At 45.1% G+C, this 24,008-nt stretch overlaps 1 non-coding gene and 1 pseudogene across 1 annotated transcript in view; both read right to left on the reverse strand.

Annotated features, from left to right (window-relative positions):
- The window catches only part of LOC142355125 (large subunit ribosomal RNA), a 3,522-nt gene extending 2,358 nt beyond the window's left edge, over window positions 1-1,164 (reverse strand). Inside the window, exon 1 of the ribosomal RNA XR_012761165.1 lies at window positions 1-1,164. This exon is cut by the window's left edge and continues 2,358 nt beyond it. This is a non-coding gene — a ribosomal RNA (large subunit ribosomal RNA).
- A 1,683-nt stretch (window positions 1,165-2,847) lies between these two features.
- Window positions 2,848-2,999, reverse strand: LOC142355123 (5.8S ribosomal RNA; annotated as a pseudogene).
- Window positions 3,000-24,008: the final 21,009 nt, after the last annotated feature.

Consider the following 24,008-nt stretch of genomic DNA (forward strand, 5'->3'; position numbering starts at 1 on the left):
CGGCCCACAAAAAGCTTGCATTCATAGTCCAAGTGCAATTAAGTCACAAGGACATCTCACCGATTTATAGTTTGAGAATAGGTGAAGGAAAAATTTTCCCCCATTCCTCTAATCATTCGCTTTAACCGATGAAATTGCTTTGCGAAGATTTTTCAATCTTGCTCAAGCTTTTGCTATCCTGAGGGAAACTTCGGAGGAAACCAGCTACTAGATGGTTCGATTAGTCTTTCGCCCCTATGCTCAGGTCAGACGATCGATTTGCACGTCAGAACCGCTTCGGGCTTCCACCATGGTTTCCCGTGGCTTCGCCCTGCCCAAGCATAGATCACCATCTTTCGGGTCGTGTGCTACTTGCTCTGGATCAGTCATGCAATAAGAGCAAAACCGTCCGTGGTTGCGGGACACCGAATCGGCGCCCTCACCACACAAAGTAGTGCAATTCATAAAAATTACACTGTTCACTTTCATTTCGCGTGTGCGCTTTCAATGAGCGACAACACTTGCAAGCAACTCACACTCCTTGGTCCGTGTTTCAAGACGGGCTGTAGAGAGCATTGAATAGGAAGTTGAGGTCAGACAGGCAATCAAGATCAATTTATCTCATTTTGTTTAGAATCAACAAGAAGAATTCCGAGGAAAACTTCTGCTCGATTCATTAACAAGATTTGCCAAAAGACGACAACTACACTACTCGGTAGCCGAGAATATAATATCAAGGCATTGAGTATGGTAACGCTCACTCCAGTTCCCCTTCAACAGTTTCACGTACTTTTCACTCTCTCTTCAGAGTGCTTTTCAACTTTCCCTCACGGTACTTGTTTACTATCGGTCTCGCTTTATAATTAGCTTTTGGAGAGACATATCTCCAGCTTCGAGTTGCACTTTCAAACAACTCTACTCATAGGAATGAGCCATTATGACTGGTATCGAAAATGACCTTTACAGGATTTTCACCTTCTTTGATGCTACTTTCCAGTAGACATCAGGACAAATTCACCAGTCTAGCATCAAACCATACCGGACACCGAGAAATGTTGCCATTTCTCTTCCCGATGAGCTTTTCCCTGTTCATTCGCCATTACTAAGGGATTCTCAGTTGATTTCTTTTCCTCCCCTTACTGATATGCTTAAGTTAAGGGGGTTCTCTCGCCCAATTCAGGTTATGTAGTTGATTGTCTCTTAATTGGTTCACTGACCAATATGAGACAGAAACCGATTCAGCAGTTTTGTTCGCTACTACTATCAAACACAGGTCGAAGTTTCCATTCAGTCATTAATTCCAACTTTCAAATGTTGTTGTTTCAGCTTTCGCTTACTAGAAGCAACATAATACTCGCTGCAATACAGACCTCGGGAAACCCTCACCGTGAATAAGGTTCACTCACATATTTCACTACATTTTGCGTGGGATTGGAGATGAGGCTACTCGTTCTTGCTCAGTACTAGGCTGAAAATTAACGAAACTTCGTTACAAACGTTCACATGTTGATGTTTCCGCTTTCGCGTACTCGAAACAACATAATACTAGTCTTTGTAATTTAGTTTCATAATTTCAACTGTTCTCATGCAGAATTTTTGCTCATTCTTATCCCAAATTTTGACCTGGCTACTAGTTACACTCCTTGTACTTATTGCAAAATGACCACAAATTTCAACAGCTTTCACATGTTGCTGTTTCGGCTTTCGCTTACTACAGTCAACATAATACTCGTTGCAAAATAAGTGCTCGGCATCTGCAATTTTCCAAAGACGAAGTTTCGCCAGTTCAATTTTCGCTCGCCAATTATGGCTACTAATTCACACGGTACTGAGCTCAACAACATTAAATTTGTTCAGCAAGACTTTCACATGTTGATGTTTTGGCTTTCGCCTACTAGAAGCAACATAATACTCGTCTTGTTAGCTCATTCAATGAGAATAGCTTTTCCCGTTGAGAATTTTTGCCTTCAATTGGCGTTGTAGTGAGTTTGGCTACTCAGATCACCAAATACTTGTGACAATTCGAACCAGAAATGTTTTCAATTTTCACATGCTGATGTTTCGGATTCAACCTACTAGAAGCAGCATAATACTTGTATTCAACAATTTCTGTATCAAATCCCAGTTTTCTCTGGTGCATCTTTGCCAAACTATTCCAAACTGCCTGAGTCTGAATACCAATTACAGGTACTAGTAAATGCACGTTACTAAGGACTATATAGTTCTAGGTTACTGTACACAACGACGTTCACATGTTGATGTTTCAGCTGCCGCTTACTAGAAACAACATAATACTTATCGTGCATACCTTTCCATAACTTGTCCTTTTCAGATGCATTAGTTTCCCTTTGTCTTGGCTTCTACAGTCAGACTGGCTACTAGTAACAGCACAGTACTAATCACATATCGTTCTACAGTTTGCAGACAACTTTCACATGTTGATGTTTCAGCTTTCGCCTACTAGAAACAACATAATACTCGCTGTATACATTTGTAGTTCTCTATGTAACTTTCATGTGAAGAAGTTTCGCCAGTCTTTTTGACTGTCTCAAATCTGAGTCATGCTTAGGCTACTAGTTGCTTCATAGTACTTATCGCCTCGAGATCATTGAACAAAACTTGATTTTCACATGTTGCTGTTTCAGCTTCCGCTTACTAGAAACAACATAATACTAGTCTCATTAAGTTCCGTCTCTTTGCAATTTTCTTATGAAGAAAATTCGCCATCACAATGACTCCAGCAGTTCTTGATCAAGGAATGCAATCATTGATCAGAATGCTATTATTTGAATCGGTTCTGCTTTAAGTGTTCCAATTTTATTGGAAGCACCAACAATAGAACATCAATGTGTTCAATCGAGAGTTATATAACCCTGAATCGGACGCAGTCAACAGCCGAAGCCGAGACCGCCTTTTGCGTTAGAGAGGTCGGTAAACAAATCTTGCGATTCATACCGAATTAACACATATAGCTGTGCTCCTCTTCGTAAAGCGAGCCAAGTGATCCCCTGTTGAAGGATGTATTTGGACCAATCTAGTAGCATTTGGTTTCCAACAAGCTCTCCCAAGTTAGCTTACTTATTGGGCTTTTCAACCAATTCGGTTGGCTACAAGCATCATCAAAGTACTAGCCACAGTTTGATCGCAAAATTCTACGACTTTCACATGTTGATGTTTCGGCTTGCGCTTAGCCTACTATAAGCAACATAATACTAGTCATATCATAGAGCGTGATCAGCTTGTGACGTTCTCATGATGAAGTTTCACCAACAGTGTCTCACTTCGAGCTTAAATCCAGCTACTAGTAACTACACAGTACTGACTGCAACGATAACTTTTATCTATACCTTTCACATGCTGCGCTTTCGGCCAGGGCCTACTAACGTCAACATAATACTCGATATAAACTTTTGTTCATGATGCAGCTTCCCCATGCAGAAGTTTCGCCTTCAAATGCTCTCTTGGCCATATGACGTAAGAAAAGGTTACTAGTAACATCACAGTACTAGCCACAGTTTGATTGCAAAATTCTACGACTTTCACATGTTGATGTTTCGGCTTGCGCTTAGCCTACTAGAAGCAACATAATACTAGTCATATCATAGAGCGTGATCAGCTTGTGACGTTCTCATGATGAAGTTTCACCAACAGTGTCTCATTTCGAGCTTAAATCCAGCTACTAGTAACTACACAGTACTGACTGCAACGCTAACTTTTATCTATACCTTTCACATGCTGCGCTTTCGGCCAGGGCCTACTAACGTCAACATAATACTCGATATAAACTTTTGTTCATGATGCAGCTTCCCCATGCAGAAGTTTCGCCTTCAAATGCTCTCTTGGCCATATGACGTAACACAAGGTTACTAGTAACATCACAGTACTAGCCACAATTTGATCGCAAAATTCTACGACTTTCACATGTTGATGTTTCGGCTTGCGCTTAGCCTACTAGAAGCAACATAATACTAGTCATATCATGGAGCGTGATCAGCTTGTGACGTTCTCATGATGAAGTTTCACCAACAGTGTCTCATTTCGAGCTTAAATCCAGCTACTAGTAACTACACAGTACTGACTGCAACGATAACTTTTATCTATACCTTTCACATGCTGCGCTTTCGGCCAGGGCCTACTAATGTCAACATAATACTCGATATAAACTTTTGTTCATGATGCAGCTTCCCCATGCAGAAGTTTCGCCTTCAAATGCTCTCTTGGCCATATGACGTAACACAAGGTTACTAGTAACATCACAGTACTAGCCACAATTTGATCGCAAAATTCTACGACTTTCACATGTTGATGTTTCGGCTTGCGCTTAGCCTACTAGAAGCAACATAATACTAGTCATATCATAGAGCTTGATCAGCTTGTGACATTCTCATGATGAAGTTTCACCAACAGTGTCTCATTTTGAGCTTAAATCCAGCTACTAGTAACTACACAGTACTGACTGCAACAATAACTTTTATCTATACCTTTCACATGCTGCGTTTTCGGCCAAGGCCTACTAACGTCAACATAATACTCGATATAAAATTTTGATCATGATGCAGCTTTCCCATGCAGAAGTTTCGCCTTCAAATGCTCTCTTGGCCATATGACGGAACACCAGGTTACTAGTAACATCACAGTACTAGCCACAGTTTGATTGCAAAATTCTACGACTTTCACATGTTGATGTTTCGGCTTGCGCTTAGCCTACTAGAAGCAACATAATACTAGTCATATCATAGAGCGTGATCAGCTTGTGACGTTCTCATGATGAAGTTTCACCAATAGTGTTTCATTCGAATTGGTTCTGCTTTAAGCTCTCCAATTGTTTTGGATGAACCAGTTTTGCCCTTCGAAGCCACTTTTGTGAGCTTTTGTGGGTCTTTACCAAGAGGATATACCTCAAGGCCTCTTTCAATTCCTTTAAGTTCTTTCAACTCCTTTACAGTTTCTAGGTTCACATAGCTGCAAACCTTATTTCTAGTTTTAAGTCTGGCCAACTTGGGGAGAGTTGGTGCAGACCGTGACCAATTCTAGTAGGATGCCACAACAAGAATGTGATCAACTTAGCTTGTCGATGAACCTGCCCCACATTCAAACAACTCTATCGCCTTTTCCTCGTATAGTTATATGCGAGGGCCTCTCATAGAGAGCGCTGTTAGCAACCTTTTCCACATAGACGATAAAGTTGTGAGTGTTTTGCACATGGCTGTTGTCATCACCACGTGACGAGTCAACTCAGCTTGACTCTCTACACTCCGACAAGCTTTGCACATACGCCTTTAGTTCAGTATGTGTCTTTAATCTGACTCCGGTGCCTCAAGCCGGAAAAATTGTCAGATTATGATCATTATCGGTTAGTCATCCCGATGCAAGATCGTATCGTACTGTCTTTGTCTACCTCCAGATTCCGAAGAACAGGAGGAGACTCTCCCAGACCTACATATCTGGGAGAATGTTCAGAGGGCGAGAAGCTGTGGATTACTCTCCCCTAAGAACTGACTAAACTTTACCCTCGTCCAAGGTAAGTTTATTTTAGCTAGCCTTCTATGTAAAGGATCTGAGGCTAAGCTGTGTTTTTTCGAGCCTTTGGCTCGGAGCAAGTTCAGTGGGCGCCCCGAGTAGCTCAACTCTTTCCCACTGAACAGCGCAACGCTCTGTCACTCGCTGGGATTTTTGCGTGTCGGTTCTAACCACGCGACTTGTGGACCTTTTTAGGCCTTTCTCATTCACAAGTCTATAGCTGGGCTTCTATAACCCAGCTTCTGAGATCTAGATAGCTGCAGTTCTGCTAGGCTGCTTTTGCTAACTAGTCTCCCTTTAAGCAGTCCCTTGCCATGACTGCTGAACTATGTATCCACACAAGTAGTTTTTGAGCTCGATACATAATTCGAGATTGGTTGCCAAGCAATCTCTAGCGACAGAGCGTCATGCGCACTACAGACATGGCCTCTACCAGCAGCCATGCCCGAAGGAATCAATCACTGATCCTTCCGCAGGTTCCCCTACGGAAACCTTGTTACGACTTTTACTTCCTCTAGACAATTAAGCTCGATCCGCTTCATCCCGTTGCCGGAGACCGAAGTCCCAACAGTAGGAATTTGCAATTCTTGCTTAACTATCCAATCAGTAGTAGCGACGGGCGGTGTGTACAAAGGGCAGGGACGTAATCCCTATGAGTTGTTGACTCATAAGTACCAGGAATTCCTGGTTCACGTCTGCAAGTTACAACAGACGATCCCCTTGAAGCGCTGTACTTTTCTCTGATTGCCCAGTCCATTTCGGACCAAGGGCTGAGTACTCAATCTAAAAGTACACAGTGTAGCGCGCGTGCAGTCCAGAACATCTAAGGGCATCACAGACCTGTTATAGCCTCACTTCATCTGCGGTATTTAATTCCGCATAGTTCCTCTAAGAAGTGTTTGAATTCACATATAGTGAATTTCATTATTTAGATGGAGAAGATCTCGTTCGTTATCGGAATTAACCAGACAGATCACTCCACTAACTAAGAACGGCCATGCACCACCGCCCATATAATCATGAAAGATATTCAATCTGTCAATCCTTAAGATGTCTGGACCGGGTGAGTTTTCCCGTGTTGAGTCAAATTAAGCCGCAGGCTCCACTCCTGGTGGTGCCCTTCCGTCAATTCCTTTAAGTTTCGATTTTGCAACCATACTTCCCCCGGAACCAATAAACTTTGGTTTCCCGGTTAATCTCTTGCCAAGTCAAGATCGACTTTGACAAATTGTAGGTTGGTATAGTTTATGGTCAGAATTACGAGGGTATCTAATCCTCTTCAATACTCTGACTTTCGTTCTTGATTAATGAAAACATTCTTGGCAAATGCTTTCGCAGTAGTTTGTCTTGCCACGATCCAAGAATTTCACCTCTAACGTAGCAATACAAATGCCCCCGTCTGTTCCTTTCAATCATTACCGCACTCAGCCAACCGGCATCAATCGAGTAGCGGGTCATTCTCCATTATTCCATGCTTTATTATTCGATCCCAAAGGATGCTTTGAACACTCTAATTTTCTCAGGGTGAAAACACCGTTTCCACAGTTCGTCACATTTAAGTGCAAACTATTTCTTCGATGCGAAGGATGAGCGGAACGAGTCAACAGATTTAACTGAAGACCATGTTGCCGTTCTACTCAAACAGATCCAACTATGAGCTTTTTAAACGCAGCAACTATTGCATACGCTTGTAGAGGCTGGTATTACCGCGGCTGCTGGCACCAGACTTGCCCTCTACTCGTTCATCAATGGAGCTTTTAAGTCCATTCCATTCTGATTACAAACCATAAAGGTTCATATCATTATTTCTAGTCACTACCTCCTCGTGCGGAGAGTGGGTAATTTGCGTGCCTGCTGCCTTCCTTGGATGTGGTAGCCGTTTCTAAGGCTCCCTCTCCGGAATCGAACCCTGATTCCCCGTTACCCGTCACAACCATGGTAGTCCGTTACACTACCATCATAGGTTGATAGATCAGAAATTCGGAAGTTCCGTCCCCAAGCCGAAGCTATCTGGGATCTTTCAGTTACTAGGACTCATCACGGGATGTGTCTGTACTTAGCAAATCACCCGGTGTAGTCTTGTAAAAGTCTCCGACAGTGTCGGACAATCAGCATGCATTAGCTGCAGGGTTACCGCAGTTATTCATTTAGCTTGCAAATCAACTAATAGATAGTAACTGATTTAATGAGCCATTCGCGGTTCCACTTTTTCAAGCTTCGCTTGCACATGCATGGCTTAGTCTTTCAGACAAGCATATGGCAACTGACAGGATCAATCAGTTTAATTGTACTTTGAACAATCTTTCGATTTGTTCGAATTTAGAAAGACATAGCCTTGCGGCCTCGTCAATCTTGCTTTGAGCTTTTTAAATCACGAAGAGTTTCAATGCATGCTTTGGCATGGCTACTAGTTACTACACAGTACTCTACACACTTAGAGTTACCCACGATTACACATTTCACATGCTGATGTTTCGGCTCGCGCGTACTAGAAACAGCATAATACTATGTGTACTGGTAGATAGCGCTCTGTGAGCATTTCCCATGAGCAGGTTTTGCCCTCCAAATCTCTGTTCTACTGTTACCAATACCGGCTAACAACTGTATCATACTAGGGAGAATTGACTCATGATTTAAAAACCAGATGTTCACATGTCGATGTTTCGGCTCTCGCCTACTAGAAACAACATAATACTAGTCTGTTAAAAATCTCAATCACGCCGCCTCTTCAGATACAGAAGTTTTACCTTTTATTGGTTAGAGAACAGCTTTCCAGCTGTCGACATGGTTACTAGTAACAACACCGTACTCAACACAAAAACTTTTCAACTTCACAACTTTCACATGCTGATGTTTCTGCTTTCGCATACTAGAAACAGCATAATACTTATTGTTTTGTCAAGTAATTTGTGTGTCTTTCCCATGTGAAGTTTCACCGGTCAACAATGTTTCCCTGACCAATTACGGCTACTAGTAGCTGTATAATACTAGGGAAAATGATTGAGGATTTAATATCAGATTTTCACATGTTGATGTTTCGGCTTTCGCCTACTAGAAACAACATAATACTAGTCTGCTAAGAAATCTCGCTCAAATTGCCTTTTCACATACAGAAGTTTCACCTTCTATTGGTTAGAGAACAGTTCTCAGCTGTCGACATGGTTACTAGTAACAACATCGTACTCAACACAAAAATTCTTCAACTTCACAACTTTCACATGCTGATGTTTCTGCTTTCGCGTACTAGAAACAGCATAATACTTATTGCTTTGTCAAGAAGTGTGTGTGTCTTTCCCATGCGAAAGTTTCACCGGTCAGCAATAATTGCCGTGTCCAATTAAGGTTACTCATAGCTGTATAATACTAGGGAAAATGATTGAGGATTTAATATCAGATTTTCACATGTTGATGTTTCGGCTTTCGCCTACTAGAAACAACATAATACTAGTCTGCTAATAAATCTCGCTCAAATTGCCTTTTCACATACAGAAGTTTCACCTCTTCTTGGTCACTGTACAGATGATGCTGTCTGTTCTTTATTTGGTTCTGCTTATTATAAGGAGGGGCATCACTCCTTCCTCCTTGGTTTGCATGCATTAAGCCTGCTTTGTGAAAAGCGTATCTTTCTAGCTTTTCTTCGCCTTACTCGAGTAGGACGATACAATCCAGACATTAGTCAGTCTTGGTGTAAAGTCACTGAGTATTATTCGGTTCTGCTTTATTCAGCAATATGCTGTATAATTGTTGTAATTTGCGAACATATTTGTTCTCAGTTCCGAACTACTAGCGACGACAGATTACCAGCGGTCATGAGCCATCAAGGTAGTTCTTTGGTGCATCAAGTAGAGAGGTGCCATCAAACAACACTTCCCTAATAATGCTACACACATAGAATTTGCTACAGTGCAGCTTTTTACTTTGCAAAATTTGCGCACAAATTTTGCATAGAATAAATGTTTTATCAAGATTTTTAGATCCCCTCCCTTGAGAGAACGTTACTCCTTTAAGTGAACACCCCGCGGCGTCCTGTTGTTATTGCTTATAACCATTTCGCAAGCCGGAGGCATAATGCACTACGCAAGCCGCTACTTTGGCACAGAGGCACCTAGTTTTACACCCGGGACTTCAGGTGGCCCAGTTTTACACCCAGTACAGCGGTGCCAGTTGGTAACCCGGTGGATCCTCGGAGACCAGACATGATCATAGATCAAACCCGATGTATGCTACTCCTGAACGTATAGTATCTCCACTGTGCAATGAAATTATCGTTCGTTTCGGGCCTTCCTATACGTTCAGCAGACAATCGCTAGGAATTCACCTCGTGACCCGTGGTGACCACACTGGATTTCAAGTTTATTGATTTGGACAGACCTGTCATTTATTTTGCTTTTCAGCTTCAGTTCTGCTCGATCTAGCTTGCCTAAGGCTTGATCTCGCTTTGCTCACCCCTGTAGGAGCCTCTACTAGTACCACTCGGAGTAATGGGGAATCCACCAGACCTAATCGATGAATGCCATCAAACAACAAACATCATACCCGGCTTCATCAGGCATATTTTATTACTTCCGAGAGGTACTTTAGTATCAGATCTTTCTCCATGCCTCTTATGAGGACCCGTCAGACCTTTCGGTTTATCGTTTAGCTTCAGTCCTGCTCGATCTAGCTTTCCCAAGGCTCGATCTAGCTCTATTCGCCCCACTAGAGGGCTCTCTAAGACCCCTCGGTCTTAGTGTTAGCTCCGGTACTGCTCGGTCGTGCTTGCTGAAGGCCCGACCCAGCTTTAGTTAGATTCTCGTACTTTCTCTTGGCCTCTCTAGGAGGACCAGACAGACCTCTCGGTCTATCGTTTAGCTTCAGTCCTGCTCGATCTAGCTTGCCCAAGGCTTGATCAAGCTCTATTCGCCCCGCTAGAGGGCTCTCTAAGACCCCTCGGTCTTAGTGTTATCTTCTGTAATGCCTAACCAAGCTTACTACAGGCCTTGGTCAGGTCTTTATCGGTCACCGATTAGTAACAGACCAATCATAGGGCCTTCCACCCTATCCGGGTTGAGGTCTTTAGTCCAGCCATATTTTGACAAGACACCTCTCCCTAATAATGCCCCACACATAGAATTACTGTCCATGCAGTATTTAACTTGTGTTTTTTTCTAAAATTTGATTTTCACTTTTTGGAGGTTCATTTGCTCCTCTGACACTCTTTCAGCTTCAATCTTACTCGATCTAGCTTTCCCAAGGCTCGATCTAGCTCTATTCGCCCCACTAGAGGGCTCTCTAAGACACTTCGGTCTTAGTGTTAGCTCCGGTCTTGCTCAATCGTGCTTGCTGAAGGCGCGATCAAGCTTTAGTTAGCTTCTCGTACTTCCTCTTGGCCTCTCTAGGAGGACCAGACAGACCTCTCGGTCTATCGTTTAGCTTCAGTCCTGCTCGATCTAGCTTTCCCAAGGCTCGATCTAGCTCTATTCGCCCTGCTAGAGGGCTCTCTAAGACCCCTCGGTCTTAGTGTTAGCTCCGGTACAGCTCGGTCGTGCTTGCTGAAGGCCCGATCAAGCTTTAGTTAGATTCTCGTACTTTCTCTTGGCCTCTATAGGAGGACCAGACAGACCTCTCGGTCTATCGTTTAGCTTCAGTCCTGCTTGATCTAGCTTTCCCAAGGCTCGATCTAGCTCTATTCGCCCTGCTAGAGGGCTCTCTAAGACCCCTCGGTCTTAGTGTTAGCTCCGGTACAGCTCGGTCGTGCTTGCTGCTTGCTGAAGGCCCGATCAAGCTTTAGTTAGCTTCTCGTACTTTCTCTTGGCCTCTCTAGGAGGACCAGACAGACCTCTCGGTCTATCGTTTAGCTTCAGTCCTGCTCGATCTAGCTTTCCCAAGGCTCGATCTAGATCTATTCGCCCTGCTAGAGGGCTCTCTAAGACCCCTCGGTCTTAGTGTTAGCTCCGGTACAGCTCGGTCGTGCTTGCTGAAGGCCTGATCAAGCTTTAGTTAGCTTCTCGTACTTTCTCTTGGCCTCTCTAGGAGGACCAGACAGACCTTTCGGTCTCTTGCTTAGCTTCAGTCCTGCTCGATCTAGCTTTCCCAAGGCTCGATCTAGCTCTATTCGCCCCGCTAGAGGGCTCTCTAAGACCCCTCGGTCTTAGTGTTAACTCCTGTAATGCCTAACCAAGCTTACTACAGGCCTTGGTCAGGTCTTTATCGGTCACCGATTAGTAACAGACCGATCATGGGGCCTTCCACCCTATCCGGGTTGAGGTCTTTAGTCCAGCCATATTTTGACAAGACACCTCCCCCTAATAATGCCCCACACATAGAAATACTGTCCATGCAGTATTTAACTTGTGTTTTTTCTAAAATTTGATTTTCACTTTTTGGAGGTTCATTTGCTCCTCTGACACTCTTTCAGCTTCAATCTTACTCGATCTAGCTTTCCCAAGGCTCGATCTAGCTCTATTCGCCCCACCAGAGGGCTCTCTAAGACACTTCGGTCTTAGTGTTAGCTCCGGTCTTGCTCAATCGTGCTTGCTGAAGGCGCGATCAAGCTTTAGTTAGCTTCTCGTACTTTCTCTTGGCCTCTCTAGGAGGACCAGACAGACCTCTCGGTCTATCGTTTAGCTTCAGTCCTGCTCGATCTAGCTTTCCCAAGGCTCGATCTAGCTCTATTCGCCCCGCTAGAGGGCTCTCTAAGACCCCTCGGTCTTAGTGTTAGCTCCGGTACAGCTCGGTCGTGCTTGCTGAAGGCCCGATCAAGCTTTAGTTGGCTTCTCGTACTTTCTCTTGGCCTCTCTAGGAGGACCAGACAGACCTCTCGGTCTCTTGCTTAGCTTCAGTCCTGCTCGATCTAGCTTGCCCAAGGCTTGATCAAGCTCTATTCGCCCCGCTAGAGGGCTCTCTAAGACCCCTCGGTCTTAGTGTTAGCTCCGGTACAGCTCGGTCGTGCTTGCTGAAGGCCCGATCAAGCTTTAGTTAGCTTCTCGTTTTTTCTCTTGGCCTCTCTAGGAGGACCAGACAGACCTCTCGGTCTATCGTTTAGCTTCAGTCCTGCTCGATCTAGCTTTCCCAAGGCTCGATCTAGCTCTATTCGCCCCGCTAGAGGGCTCTCTAAGACCCCTCGGTCTTAGTGTTAGCTCCGGTACAGCTCGGTCGTGCTTGCTGAAGGCCCGATCAAGCTTTAGTTGGCTTCTCGTACTTTCTCTTGGCCTCTCTAGGAGGACCAGACAGACCTCTCGGTCTATCCTTTAGCTTCAGTCCTGCTCGATCTAGCTTTCCCAAGGCTCGATCTAGCTCTATTCGCCCCGCTAGAGGGCTCTCTAAGACCCCTCGGTCTTAGTGTTATCTCCTGTAATGCCTAACCAAGCTTACTACAGGCCTTGGTCAGGTCTTTATCGGTCACCGATTAGTAACAGACCGATCATAGGGCCTTCCACCCTATCTGGGTTGAGGTCTTTAGTCCAGCCATATTTTGACAAGACACCTCCCCCTAATAATGCCCCACACATAGAATTACTGTTTATGCAGCTTTTCACTTGTGAAATTTTTAATTTTCGCAATTATTATAGAATAAGTGTTTGCGCAGCTTTTCATAGGTCGAGCTCTAGCTAGCTAGCTCAAGCTAGCTAGCTAGCTCAAGCTCAAGCTATCTAGCTCAAGCTCAAGCCAGCTAGCTCAAGCTCAAGCTAGCTAGCTAGCTCAAGCTCAAGCTAGCTAGCTAGCTCAAGCTCAAGCTAGCTAGCTCAAGCTCAAGCTAGCTAGCTCAAGCTCAAGCTAGCTAGCTAGCTCAAGCTCAAGCTCAAGCTAGCTAGCTCAAGCTCAAGCTCAAGCTAGCTAGCTAGCTCAAGCTCAAGCTAGCTAGCTAGCTCAAGCTCAAGCTAGCTAGCTAGCTCAAGCTCAAGCTAGCTAGCTCAAGCTCAAGCTCAAGCTCAAGCTAGCTAGCTAGCTCAAGCTAGCTAGCTAGCTCAAGCTCAAGCTAGCTAGCTAGCTCAAGTTCAAGCTAGCTAGCTAGCTCAAGCTCAAGCTAGCTAGCTAGCTCAAGCTCAAGCTAGCTAGCTCAAGCTCAAGCTAGCTAGCTCAAGCTCAAGCTAGCTAGCTAGCTCAAGCTCAAGCTCAAGCTAGCTAGCTCAAGCTCAAGCTCAAGCTAGCTAGCTAGCTCAAGCTCAAGCTAGCTAGCTAGCTCAAGCTCAAGCTCAAGCTAGCTAGCTAGCTCAAGTTCAAGCTAGCTAGCTAGCTCAAGCTCAAGCTAGCTAGCTCAAGCTCAAGCTAGCTAGCTCAAGCTCAAGCCAGCTAGCTCAAGCTCAAGCTCAAGCTAGCTAGCTAGCTCAAGCACAAGCTAGCTAGCTAGCTCAATCTCAAGCTAGCTAGCTCAAGCTCAAGCTAGCTAGCTCAAGCTCAAGCTAGCTAGCTAGCTCAAGCTCAAGCTCAAGCTAGCTAGCTCAAGCTCAAGCTCAAGCTAGCTAGCTCAAGCTCAAGCTCAAGCTAGCTAGCTAGCTCAAGCTCAAGCTCAAGCTAGCTAGCTCAAGCTCAAGCTCAAGCTAGCTAGCTAGCTCAAGCTCAAGCTAGCTAGCTCAAGCTCAAGCTCAAGCTCAAGCTAGCTAGCTAGCTCAAGCTAGCTAGCTAGCTCAAGCTCAAGCTAGCTAGCTAGCTCAAGTTCAAGCTAGCTAGCTAGCTCAAGCTCAAGCTAGCTAGCTAGCTCAAGCTCAAGCTAGCTAGCTCAAGCTCAAGCTAGCTAGCTCAAGCTCAAGCTAGCTAGCTAGCTCAAGCTCAAGCTCAAGCTAGCTAGCTCAAGCTCAAGCTCAAGCTAGCTAGCTAGCTCAAGCTCAAGCTAGCTAGCTAGCTCAAGCTCAAGCTAGCTAGCTAGCTCAAGTTCAAGCTAGCTAGCTAGCTCAAGCTCAAGCTAGCTAGCTCAAGCTCAAGCTAGCTAGCTCAAACTCAAGCTAGCTAGCTAGCTCAAGTTCAAGCTAGCTAGCTAGCTCAAGCTCAAGCTAGCTAGCTAGCTCAAGCTCAAGCTAGCTAGCTCAAGCTCAAGCTAGCTAGCTCAAGCTCCAGCTAGCTAGCTAGCTCAAGCTCAAGCTCAAGCTAGCTAGCTCAAGCTCAAGCTCAAGCTAGCTAGCTAGCTCAAGCTCAAGCTAGCTAGCTAGCTCAAGCTCAAGCTAGCTAGCTAGCTCAAGTTCAAGCTAGCTAGCTAGCTCAAGCTCAAGCTAGCTAGCTCAAGCTCAAGCTAGCTAGCTCAAGCTCAAGCCAGCTAGCTCAAGCTCAAGCTCAAGCTAGCTAGCTAGCTCAAGCACAAGCTTGCTAGCTAGCTCAAGCTCAAGCTAGCTAGCTCAAGCTCAAGCTAGCTAGCTCAAGCTCAAGCTAGCTAGCTCAAGCTCAAGCTCAAGCTAGCTAGCTAGCTCAAGCACAAGCTTGCTAGCTAGCTCAAGCTCAAGCTAGCTAGCTCAAGCTCAAGCTAGCTAGCTCAAGCTCAAGCTAGCTAGCTAGCTCAAGCTCAAGCTCAAGCTAGCTAGCTCAAGCTCAAGCTCAAGCTAGCTAGCTGGCTCAAGCTCAAGCTAGCTAGCTAGCTCAAGCTCAAGCTAGCTAGCTAGCTCAAGCTCAAGCTAGCTAGCTCAAGCTCAAGCTCAAGCTAGCTAGCTAGCTCAAGCTAGCTAGCTAGCTCAAGCTCAAGCTAGCTAGCTAGCTCAAGTTCAAGCTAGCTAGCTAGCTCAAGCTCAAGCTAGCTAGCTAGCTCAAGCTCAAGCTAGCTAGCTCAAGCTCAAGCTAGCTAGCTCAAGCTCAAGCTAGCTAGCTAGCTCAAGCTCAAGCTCAAGCTAGCTAGCTCAAGCTCAAGCTCAAGCTAGCTAGCTAGCTCAAGCTCAAGCTAGCTAGCTAGCTCAAGCTCAAGCTAGCTAGCTAGCTCAAGTTCAAGCTAGCTAGCTAGCTCAAGCTCAAGCTAGCTAGCTCAAGCTCAAGCTAGCTAGCTCAAGCTCAAGCCAGCTAGCTCAAGCTCAAGCTCAAGCTAGCTAGCTAGCTCAAGCACAAGCTAGCTAGCTAGCTCAAGCTCAAGCTAGCTAGCTCAAGCTCAAGCTAGCTAGCTCAAGCTCAAGCTAGCTAGCTAGCTCAAGCTCAAGCTCAAGCTAGCTAGCTCAAGCTCAAGCTCAAGCTAGCTAGCTAGCTCAAGCTCAAGCTAGCTAGCTAGCTCAAGCTCAAGCTCAAGCTAGCTAGCTCAAGCTCAAGCTCAAGCTAGCTAGCTAGCTCAAGCTCAAGCTAGCTAGCTAGCTCAAGCTCAAGCTAGCTAGCTAGCTCAAGCTCAAGCTAGCTAGCTCAAGCTCAAGCTCAAGCTCAAGCTAGCTAGCTAGCTCAAGCTAGCTAGCTAGCTCAAGCTCAAGCTAGCTAGCTAGCTCAAGTTCAAGCTAGCTAGCTAGCTCAAGCTCAAGCTAGCTAGCTAGCTCAAGCTCAAGCTAGCTAGCTCAAGCTCAAGCTAGCTAGCTCAAGCTCAAGCTAGCTAGCTAGCTCAAGCTCAAGCTCAAGCTAGCTAGCTCAAGCTCAAGCTCAAGCTAGCTAGCTAGCTCAAGCTCAAGCTAGCTAGCTAGCTCAAGCTCAAGCTAGCTAGCTAGCTCAAGTTCAAGCTAGCTAGCTAGCTCAAGCTCAAGCTAGCTAGCTCAAGCTCAAGCTAGCTAGCTCAAACTCAAGCTAGCTAGCTAGCTCAAGTTCAAGCTAGCTAGCTAGCTCAAGCTCAAGCTAGCTAGCTAGCTCAAGCTCAAGCTAGCTAGCTCAAGCTCAAGCTAGCTAGCTCAAGCTCAAGCTAGCTAGCTAGCTCAAGCTCAAGCTCAAGCTAGCTAGCTCAAGCTCAAGCTAGCTAGCTCAAGCTCAAGCTCAAGCTAGCTAGCTCAAGCTCAAGCTCAAGCTAGCTAGCTAGCTCAAGCTCAAGCTAGCTAGCTAGCTCAAGCTCAAGCTAGCTAGCTAGCTCAAGCTCAAGCTAGCTAGCTCAAGCTCAAGCTAGCTAGCTCAAGCTCAAGCTAGCTAGCTAGCTCAAGCTCAAGCTAGCTAAGCTCAAGCTCAAGCTAGCTAGCTAGCTCAAGCTCAAGCTAGCTAGCTCAAGCAGCTCAGCTCAAGCTAGCTAGCTAGCTCAAGCTCAAGCTAGCTAGCTAGCTCAAGCTCAAGCTAGCTAGCTCAAGCTCAAGCTAGCTAGCTCAAGCTCAAGCTAGCTAGCTCAAGCTCAAGCTAGCTAGCTCAAGCTCAAGCTCAAGCTAGCTAGCTCAAGCTCAAGCTCAAGCTAGCTAGCTAGCTCAAGCTCAAGCTAGCTAGCTAGCTCAAGCTCAAGCTAGCTAGCTAGCTCAAGCTCAAGCTAGCTAGCTAGCTCAAGCTCAAGCTAGCTAGCTCAACTCAAGCTCAAGATCAAGCTAGCTAGCTAGCTCAAGCTCAAGCTAGCTAGCTAGCTCAAGCTCAAGCTGCTAGCTAGCTCAAGCTCAAGCTAGCTAGCTAGCTCAAGCTCAAGCTATCTAGCTCAAGCTCAAGCTAGCTAGCTCAAGCTCAAGCTAGCTAGCTAGCTCAAGCTCAAGCTCAAGCTAGCTAGCTCAAGCTCAAGCTCAAGCTAGCTAGCTAGCTCAAGCTCAAGCTAGCTAGCTAGCTCAAGCTCAAGCTAGCTAGCTAGCTCAAGTTCAAGCTAGCTAGCTAGCTCAAGCTCAAGCTAGCTAGCTCAAGCTCAAGCTAGCTAGCTCAAGCTCAAGCCAGCTAGCTCAAGCTCAAGCTCAAGCTAGCTAGCTAGCTCAAGCTCAAGCTCAAGCTCAAGCTAGCTAGCTAGCTCAAGTTCAAGCTAGCTAGCTAGCTCAAGCTCAAGCTAGCTAGCTCAAGCTCAAGCTAGCTAGCTCAAGCTCAAGCCAGCTAGCTCAAGCTCAAGCTCAAGCTAGCTAGCTAGCTCAAGCTCAAGCTAGCTAGCTCAAGCTCAAGCTAGCTAGCTAGCTAGCTCAAGCTCAAGCTCAAGCTAGCTAGCTCAAGCTCAAGCTCAAGCTAGCTAGCTCAAGCTCAAGCTCAAGCTAGCTAGCTCAAGCTCAAGCTCAAGCTAGCTAGCTCAAGCCCAAGCTCAAGCTAGCTAGCTAGCTCAAGCTCAAGCTAGCTAGCTCAAGCTCAAGCTCAAGCTCAAGCTAGCTAGCTAGCTAGCTCAAGCTCAAGCTCAAGCTAGCTAGCTAGCTCAAGCTCAAGCTAGCTAGCTCAAGCTCAAGCTAGCTAGCTAGCTCAAGTTCAAGCTAGCTAGCTAGCTCAAGCTCAAGCTAGCTAGCTAGCTCAAGCTCAAGCTAGCTAGCTCAAGCTCAAGCTAGCTAGCTCAAGCTCAAGCTAGCTAGCTAGCTCAAGCTCAAGCTCAAGCTAGCTAGCTCAAGCTCAAGCTCAAGCTAGCTAGCTAGCTCAAGCTCAAGCTAGCTAGCTAGCTCAAGCTCAAGCTAGCTAGCTAGCTCAAGTTCAAGCTAGCTAGCTAGCTCAAGCTCAAGCTAGCTAGCTCAAGCTCAAGCTAGCTAGCTCAAACTCAAGCTAGCTAGCTAGCTCAAGTTCAAGCTAGCTAGCTAGCTCAAGCTCAAGCTAGCTAGCTAGCTCAAGCTCAAGCTAGCTAGCTCAAGCTCAAGCTAGCTAGCTCAAGCTCAAGCTAGCTAGCTAGCTCAAGCTCAAGCTCAAGCTAGCTAGCTCAAGCTCAAGCTCAAGCTAGCTAGCTAGCTCAAGCTCAAGCTAGCTAGCTAGCTCAAGCTCAAGCTAGCTAGCTAGCTCAAGTTCAAGCTAGCTAGCTAGGTCAAGCTCAAGCTAGCTAGCTCAAGCTCAAGCTAGCTAGCTCAAGCTCAAGCCAGCTAGCTCAAGCTCAAGCTCAAGCTAGCTAGCTAGCTCAAGCACAAGCTTGCTAGCTAGCTCAAGCTCAAGCTAGCTAGCTCAAGCTCAAGCTAGCTAGCTCAAGCTCAAGCTAGCTAGCTCAAGCTCAAGCTCAAGCTAGCTAGCTAGCTCAAGCACAAGCTTGCTAGCTAGCTCAAGCTCAAGCTAGCTAGCTCAAGCTCAAGCTAGCTAGCTCAAGCTCAAGCTAGCTAGCTAGCTCAAGCTCAAGCTCAAGCTAGCTAGCTCAAGCTCAAGCTCAAGCTAGCTAGCTAGCTCAAGCTCAAGCTAGCTAGCTAGCTCAAGCTCAAGCTAGCTAGCTAGCTCAAGCTCAAGCTAGCTAGCTCAAGCTCAAGCTCAAGCTAGCTAGCTAGCTCAAGCTAGCTAGCTAGCTCAAGCTCAAGCTAGCTAGCTAGCTCAAGTTCAAGCTAGCTAGCTAGCTCAAGCTCAAGCTAGCTAGCTAGCTCAAGCTCAAGCTAGCTAGCTCAAGCTCAAGCTAGCTAGCTCAAGCTCAAGCTAGCTAGCTAGCTCAAGCTCAAGCTCAAGCTAGCTAGCTCAAGCTCAAGCTCAAGCTAGCTAGCTAGCTCAAGCTCAAGCTAGCTAGCTAGCTCAAGCTCAAGCTAGCTAGCTAGCTCAAGTTCAAGCTAGCTAGCTAGCTCAAGCTCAAGCTAGCTAGCTCAAGCTCAAGCTAGCTAGCTCAAGCTCAAGCCAGCTAGCTCAAGCTCAAGCTCAAGCTAGCTAGCTAGCTCAAGCTCAAGCTCAAGCTAGCTAGCTAGCTCAAGTTCAAGCTAGCTAGCTAGCTCAAGCTCAAGCTAGCTAGCTCAAGCTCAAGCTAGCTAGCTCAAGCTCAAGCCAGCTAGCTCAAGCTCAATCTCAAGCTAGCTAGCTAGCTCAAGCTCAAGCTAGCTAGCTCAAGCTCAAGCTAGCTAGCTAGCTAGCTCAAGCTCAAGCTCAAGCTAGCTAGCTCAAGCTCAAGCTCAAGCTAGCTAGCTCAAGCTCAAGCTCAAGCTAGCTAGCTCAAGCTCAAGCTCAAGCTAGCTAGCTCAAGCTCAAGCTCAAGCTAGCTAGCTAGCTCAAGCTCAAGCTAGCTAGCTCAAGCTCAAGCTCAAGCTCAAGCTAGCTAGCTAGCTAGCTCAAGCTCAAGCTCAAGCTAGCTAGCTAGCTCAAGCTCAAGCTAGCTAGCTCAAGCTCAAGCCAGCTAGCTCAAGCTCAAGCTCAAGCTAGCTAGCTAGCTCAAGCTCAAGCTAGCTAGCTCAAGCTCAAGCCAGCTAGCTCAAGCTCAAGCTCAAGCTCAAGCTAGCTAGCTAGCTCAAGCTCAAGCTAGATAGCTAGCTCAAGCTAGCTAGCTAGCTCAAGCTCAAGCTCAAGCTAGCTAGCTAGCTAGCTCAAGCTCAAGCTAGCTAGCTCAAGCTCAAGCCAGCTAGCTCAAGCTCAAGCTCAAGCTAGCTAGCTAGCTCAAGCTCAAGCTAGCTAGCTCAAGCTCAAGCTCAAGCGAGCTAGCTAGCTCAAGCTCAAGCTAGCTAGCTAGCTCAAGCTCAAGCTAGCTAACTCAAGCTAACTCAGCTAGCTCAAGCTAACTCAAGCTAGCTAAAGCTAACTCAAGCTAACTCAAGCTAACTCAAGCTAACTCAAGCTAGCTAAAGCTAACTCAAGCTAACTCAAGCTAACCCGAGCTAACTCAAGCTAGCTCAAGCTAACCCAAGCTAGCTAAAGCTAACTCAAGCTAACTCAAGCTAATTCAAGCTAACTCAAGCTAACTCAAGCTAACTCAAGCTAACTCAAGCTAGTTCAAGCTAACTCAAGCTAGCTAAAGCTAACTCAAGCTAACTCAAGCTAACTCAAGCTAGCTCAAGCTAACTCAAGCTAGTTCAAGCTAACTCAAGCTAGCTAAAGCTAACTCAAGCTAACTCAAGCTAACTCAAGCTAGCTCAAGCTAACTCAAGCTAACTCAAGCTAACTCAAGCTAACCCGAGCTAACTCAAGCTAACTCAAGGTAGCTAAAGCTAGTTCAAGCTAGCTCAAGCTAGCTAAAGCTAAGACAAGCTAACTCAAGCTAACTCAAGCTAACTCAAGCTAACTCAAGCTAGTTCAAGCTAACTCAAGCTAGCTAAAGCTAACTCAAGCTAACTCAAGCTAACTCAAGCTAGCTCAAGCTAACTCAAGCTAGTTCAAGCTAACTCAAGCTAGCTAAAGCTAACTCAAGCTAACTCAAGCTAACTCAAGCTAGCTCAAGCTAACTCAAGCTAGTTCAAGCTAACTCAAGCTAGCTAAAGCTAACTCAAGCTAACTCAAGCTAACTCAAGCTAACTCAAGCTAGCTAAAGCTAACTCAAGCTAACTCAAGCTAACCCGAGCTAACTCAAGCTAGCTCAAGCTAACCCAAGCTAGCTAAAGCTAACTCAAGCTAACTCAAGCTAATTCAAGCTAACTCAAGCTAACTCAAGCTAACTCAAGCTAACTCAAGCTAGCTAAAGCTAACTCAAGCTAACTCAAGCTAACTCAAGCTAACCCGAGCTAACTCAAGCTAACTCAAGGTAGCTAAAGCTAGTTCAAGCTAACTCAAGCTAGCTAAAGCTAAGACAAGCTAACTCAAGCTAACTCAAGCTAACTCAAGCTAACTCAAGCTAACTCAAGCTAGTTCAAGCTAACTCAAGCTAACTCAAGCTAACTCAAGCTAGCTAAAGCTAACTCAAGCTAACTCAAGCTAACTCAAGCTAACCCGAGCTAACTCAAGCTAACTCAAGGTAGCTAAAGCTAGTTCAAGCTAGCTCAAGCTAGCTAAAGCTAAGACAAGCTAACTCAAGCTAACTCAAGCTAACTCAAGCTAGTTCAAGCTAACTCAAGCTAGCTAAAGCTAACTCAAGCTAACTCAAGCTAACTCAAGCTAGCTCAAGCTAACTCAAGCTAGTTCAAGCTAACTCAAGCTAGCTAAAGCTAACTCAAGCTAACTCAAGCTAACTCAAGCTAACTCAAGCTAGCTAAAGCTAACTCAAGCTAACTCAAGCTAACCCGAGCTAACTCAAGCTAGCTCAAGCTAACCCAAGCTAGCTAAAGCTAACTCAAGCTAACTCAAGCTAATTCAAGCTAACTCAAGCTAACTCAAGCTAACTCAAGCTAACTCAAGCTAGCTAAAGCTAACTCAAGCTAACTCAAGCTAACTCAAGCTAACCCGAGCTAACTCAAGCTAACTCAAGGTAGCTAAAGCTAGTTCAAGCTAACTCAAGCTAGCTAAAGCTAAGACAAGCTAACTCAAGCTAACTCAAGCTAACTCAAGCTAACTCAAGCTAACTCAAGCTAGTTCAAGCTAACTCAAGCTAACTCAAGCTAACTCAAGCTAGCTAAAGCTAACTCAAGCTAACTCAAGCTAACTCAAGCTAACCCGAGCTAACTCAAGCTAACTCAAGGTAGCTAAAGCTAGTTCAAGCTAGCTCAAGCTAGCTAAAGCTAAGACAAGCTAACTCAAGCTAACTCAAGCTAACTCAAGCTAGTTCAAGCTAACTCAAGCTAGCTAAAGCTAACTCAAGCTAACTCAAGCTAACTCAAGCTAGCTCAAGCTAACTCAAGCTAGTTCAAGCTAACTCAAGCTAGCTAAAGCTAACTCAAGCTAACTCAAGCTAACTCAAGCTAACTCAAGCTAGCTAAAGCTAACTCAAGCTAACTCAAGCTAACCCGAGCTAACTCAAGCTAGCTCAAGCTAACCCAAGCTAGCTAAAGCTAACTCAAGCTAACTCAAGCTAATTCAAGCTAACTCAAGCTAACTCAAGCTAACTCAAGCTAACTCAAGCTAACTCAAGCTAGCTAAAGCTAACTCAAGCTAACTCAAGCTAACTCAAGCTAACCCGAGCTAACTCAAGCTAACTCAAGGTAGCTAAAGCTAGTTCAAGCTAACTCAAGCTAGCTAAAGCTAAGACAAGCTAACTCAAGCTAACTCAAGCTAACTCAAGCTAACTCAAGCTAACTCAAGCTAGTTCAAGCTAACTCAAGCTAACTCAAGCTAACTCAAGCTAGCTAAAGCTAACTCAAGCTAACTCAAGCTAACTCAAGCTAACCCGAGCTAACTCAAGCTAACTCAAGGTAGCTAAAGCTAGTTCAAGCTAGCTCAAGCTAGCTAAAGCTAAGACAAGCTAACTCAAGCTAACTCAAGCTAACTCAAGCTAGTTCAAGCTAACTCAAGCTAGCTAAAGCTAACTCAAGCTAACTCAAGCTAACTCAAGCTAGCTCAAGCTAACTCAAGCTAGTTCAAGCTAACTCAAGCTAGCTAAAGCTAACTCAAGCTAACTCAAGCTAACTCAAGCTAACTCAAGCTAGCTAAAGCTAACTCAAGCTAACTCAAGCTAACCCGAGCTAACTCAAGCTAGCTCAAGCTAACCCAAGCTAGCTAAAGCTAACTCAAGCTAACCCGAGCTAACTCAAGCTAACTCAAGGTAGCTAAAGCTAGTTCAAGCTAACTCAAGCTAGCTAAAGCTAAGACAAGCTAACTCAAGCTAACTCAAGCTAACTCAAGCTAACTCAAGCTAACTCAAGCTAACTCAAGCTAGTTCAAGCTAACTCAAGCTAACTCAAGCTAACTCAAGCTAGCTAAAGCTAACTCAAGCTAACTCAAGCTAACTCAAGCTAACCCGAGCTAACTCAAGCTAACTCAAGGTAGCTAAAGCTAGTTCAAGCTAACTCAAGCTAGCTAAAGCTAAGACAAGCTAACTCAAGCTAACTCAAGCTAACTCAAGCTAACTCAAGCTAACTAAAGCTAGTTCAAGCTAACTCAAGCTAGCTAAAGCTAACTCAAGCTAACTCAAGCTAACTCAAGCTAGCTCAAGCTAACTCAAGCTAGTTCAAGCTAACTCAAGCTAGCTAAAGCTAACTCAAGCTAACTCAAGCTAACTCAAGCTAACTCAAGCTAGCTAAAGCTAACTCAAGCTAACTCAAGCTAACCCGAGCTAACTCAAGCTAGCTCAAGCTAACCCAAGCTAGCTAAAGCTAACTCAAGCTAACTCAAGCTAATTCAAGCTAACTCAAGCTAACTCAAGCTAACTCAAGCTAACTCAAGCTAGCTAAAGCTAACTCAAGCTAACTCAAGCTAACTCAAGCTAACCCGAGCTAACTCAAGCTAACTCAAGGTAGCTAAAGCTAGTTCAAGCTAACTCAAGCTAGCTAAAGCTAAGACAAGCTAACTCAAGCTAACTCAAGCTAACTCAAGCTAACTCAAGCTAACTCAAGCTAGTTCAAGCTAACTTAATGAAGTTAACCCAAGCTAACTTGGGTTAATGAAGTCAAACTCAAGCTAACCCGAGCTAACTCAAGCTAACTCAAGCTAATTCAAGCTAACTCAAGCTAACTCAAGCTAATTCAAGCTAGCTAACTCAAGCTAACTCAAGCTAACTCAAGCTAGTTCAAGCTAACTTAATGAAGTTAACCCAAGCTAACTTGGGTTAATGAAGTCAAACTCAAGCTAACCCGAGCTAACTCAAGCTAACTCAAGCTAATTCAAGCTAACTCAAGCTAACTCAAGCTAATTCAAGCTAACTCAAGCTAATTCAAGCTAACTCAAGCTAGCTCAAGCTAACTCAAGCTAACCCAAGCTAACTTAAGCTAGCTTAAGCTAATTAAAGCTAATTAAAGCTAACTCAAGCTAACCCAAGCTAACTTAAGCTAGCTCTAGCTGGCTGCCACTGTTAGGCCATTTGGGAGCGCTTTTCTCGCACT

Source organism: Convolutriloba macropyga, unplaced genomic scaffold, assembly GCF_964194025.1.
Source record: "Convolutriloba macropyga unplaced genomic scaffold, txConMacr16.3 SCAFFOLD_929, whole genome shotgun sequence".
Taxonomy (NCBI): Eukaryota; Metazoa; Xenacoelomorpha; order Acoela; family Convolutidae; genus Convolutriloba; species Convolutriloba macropyga.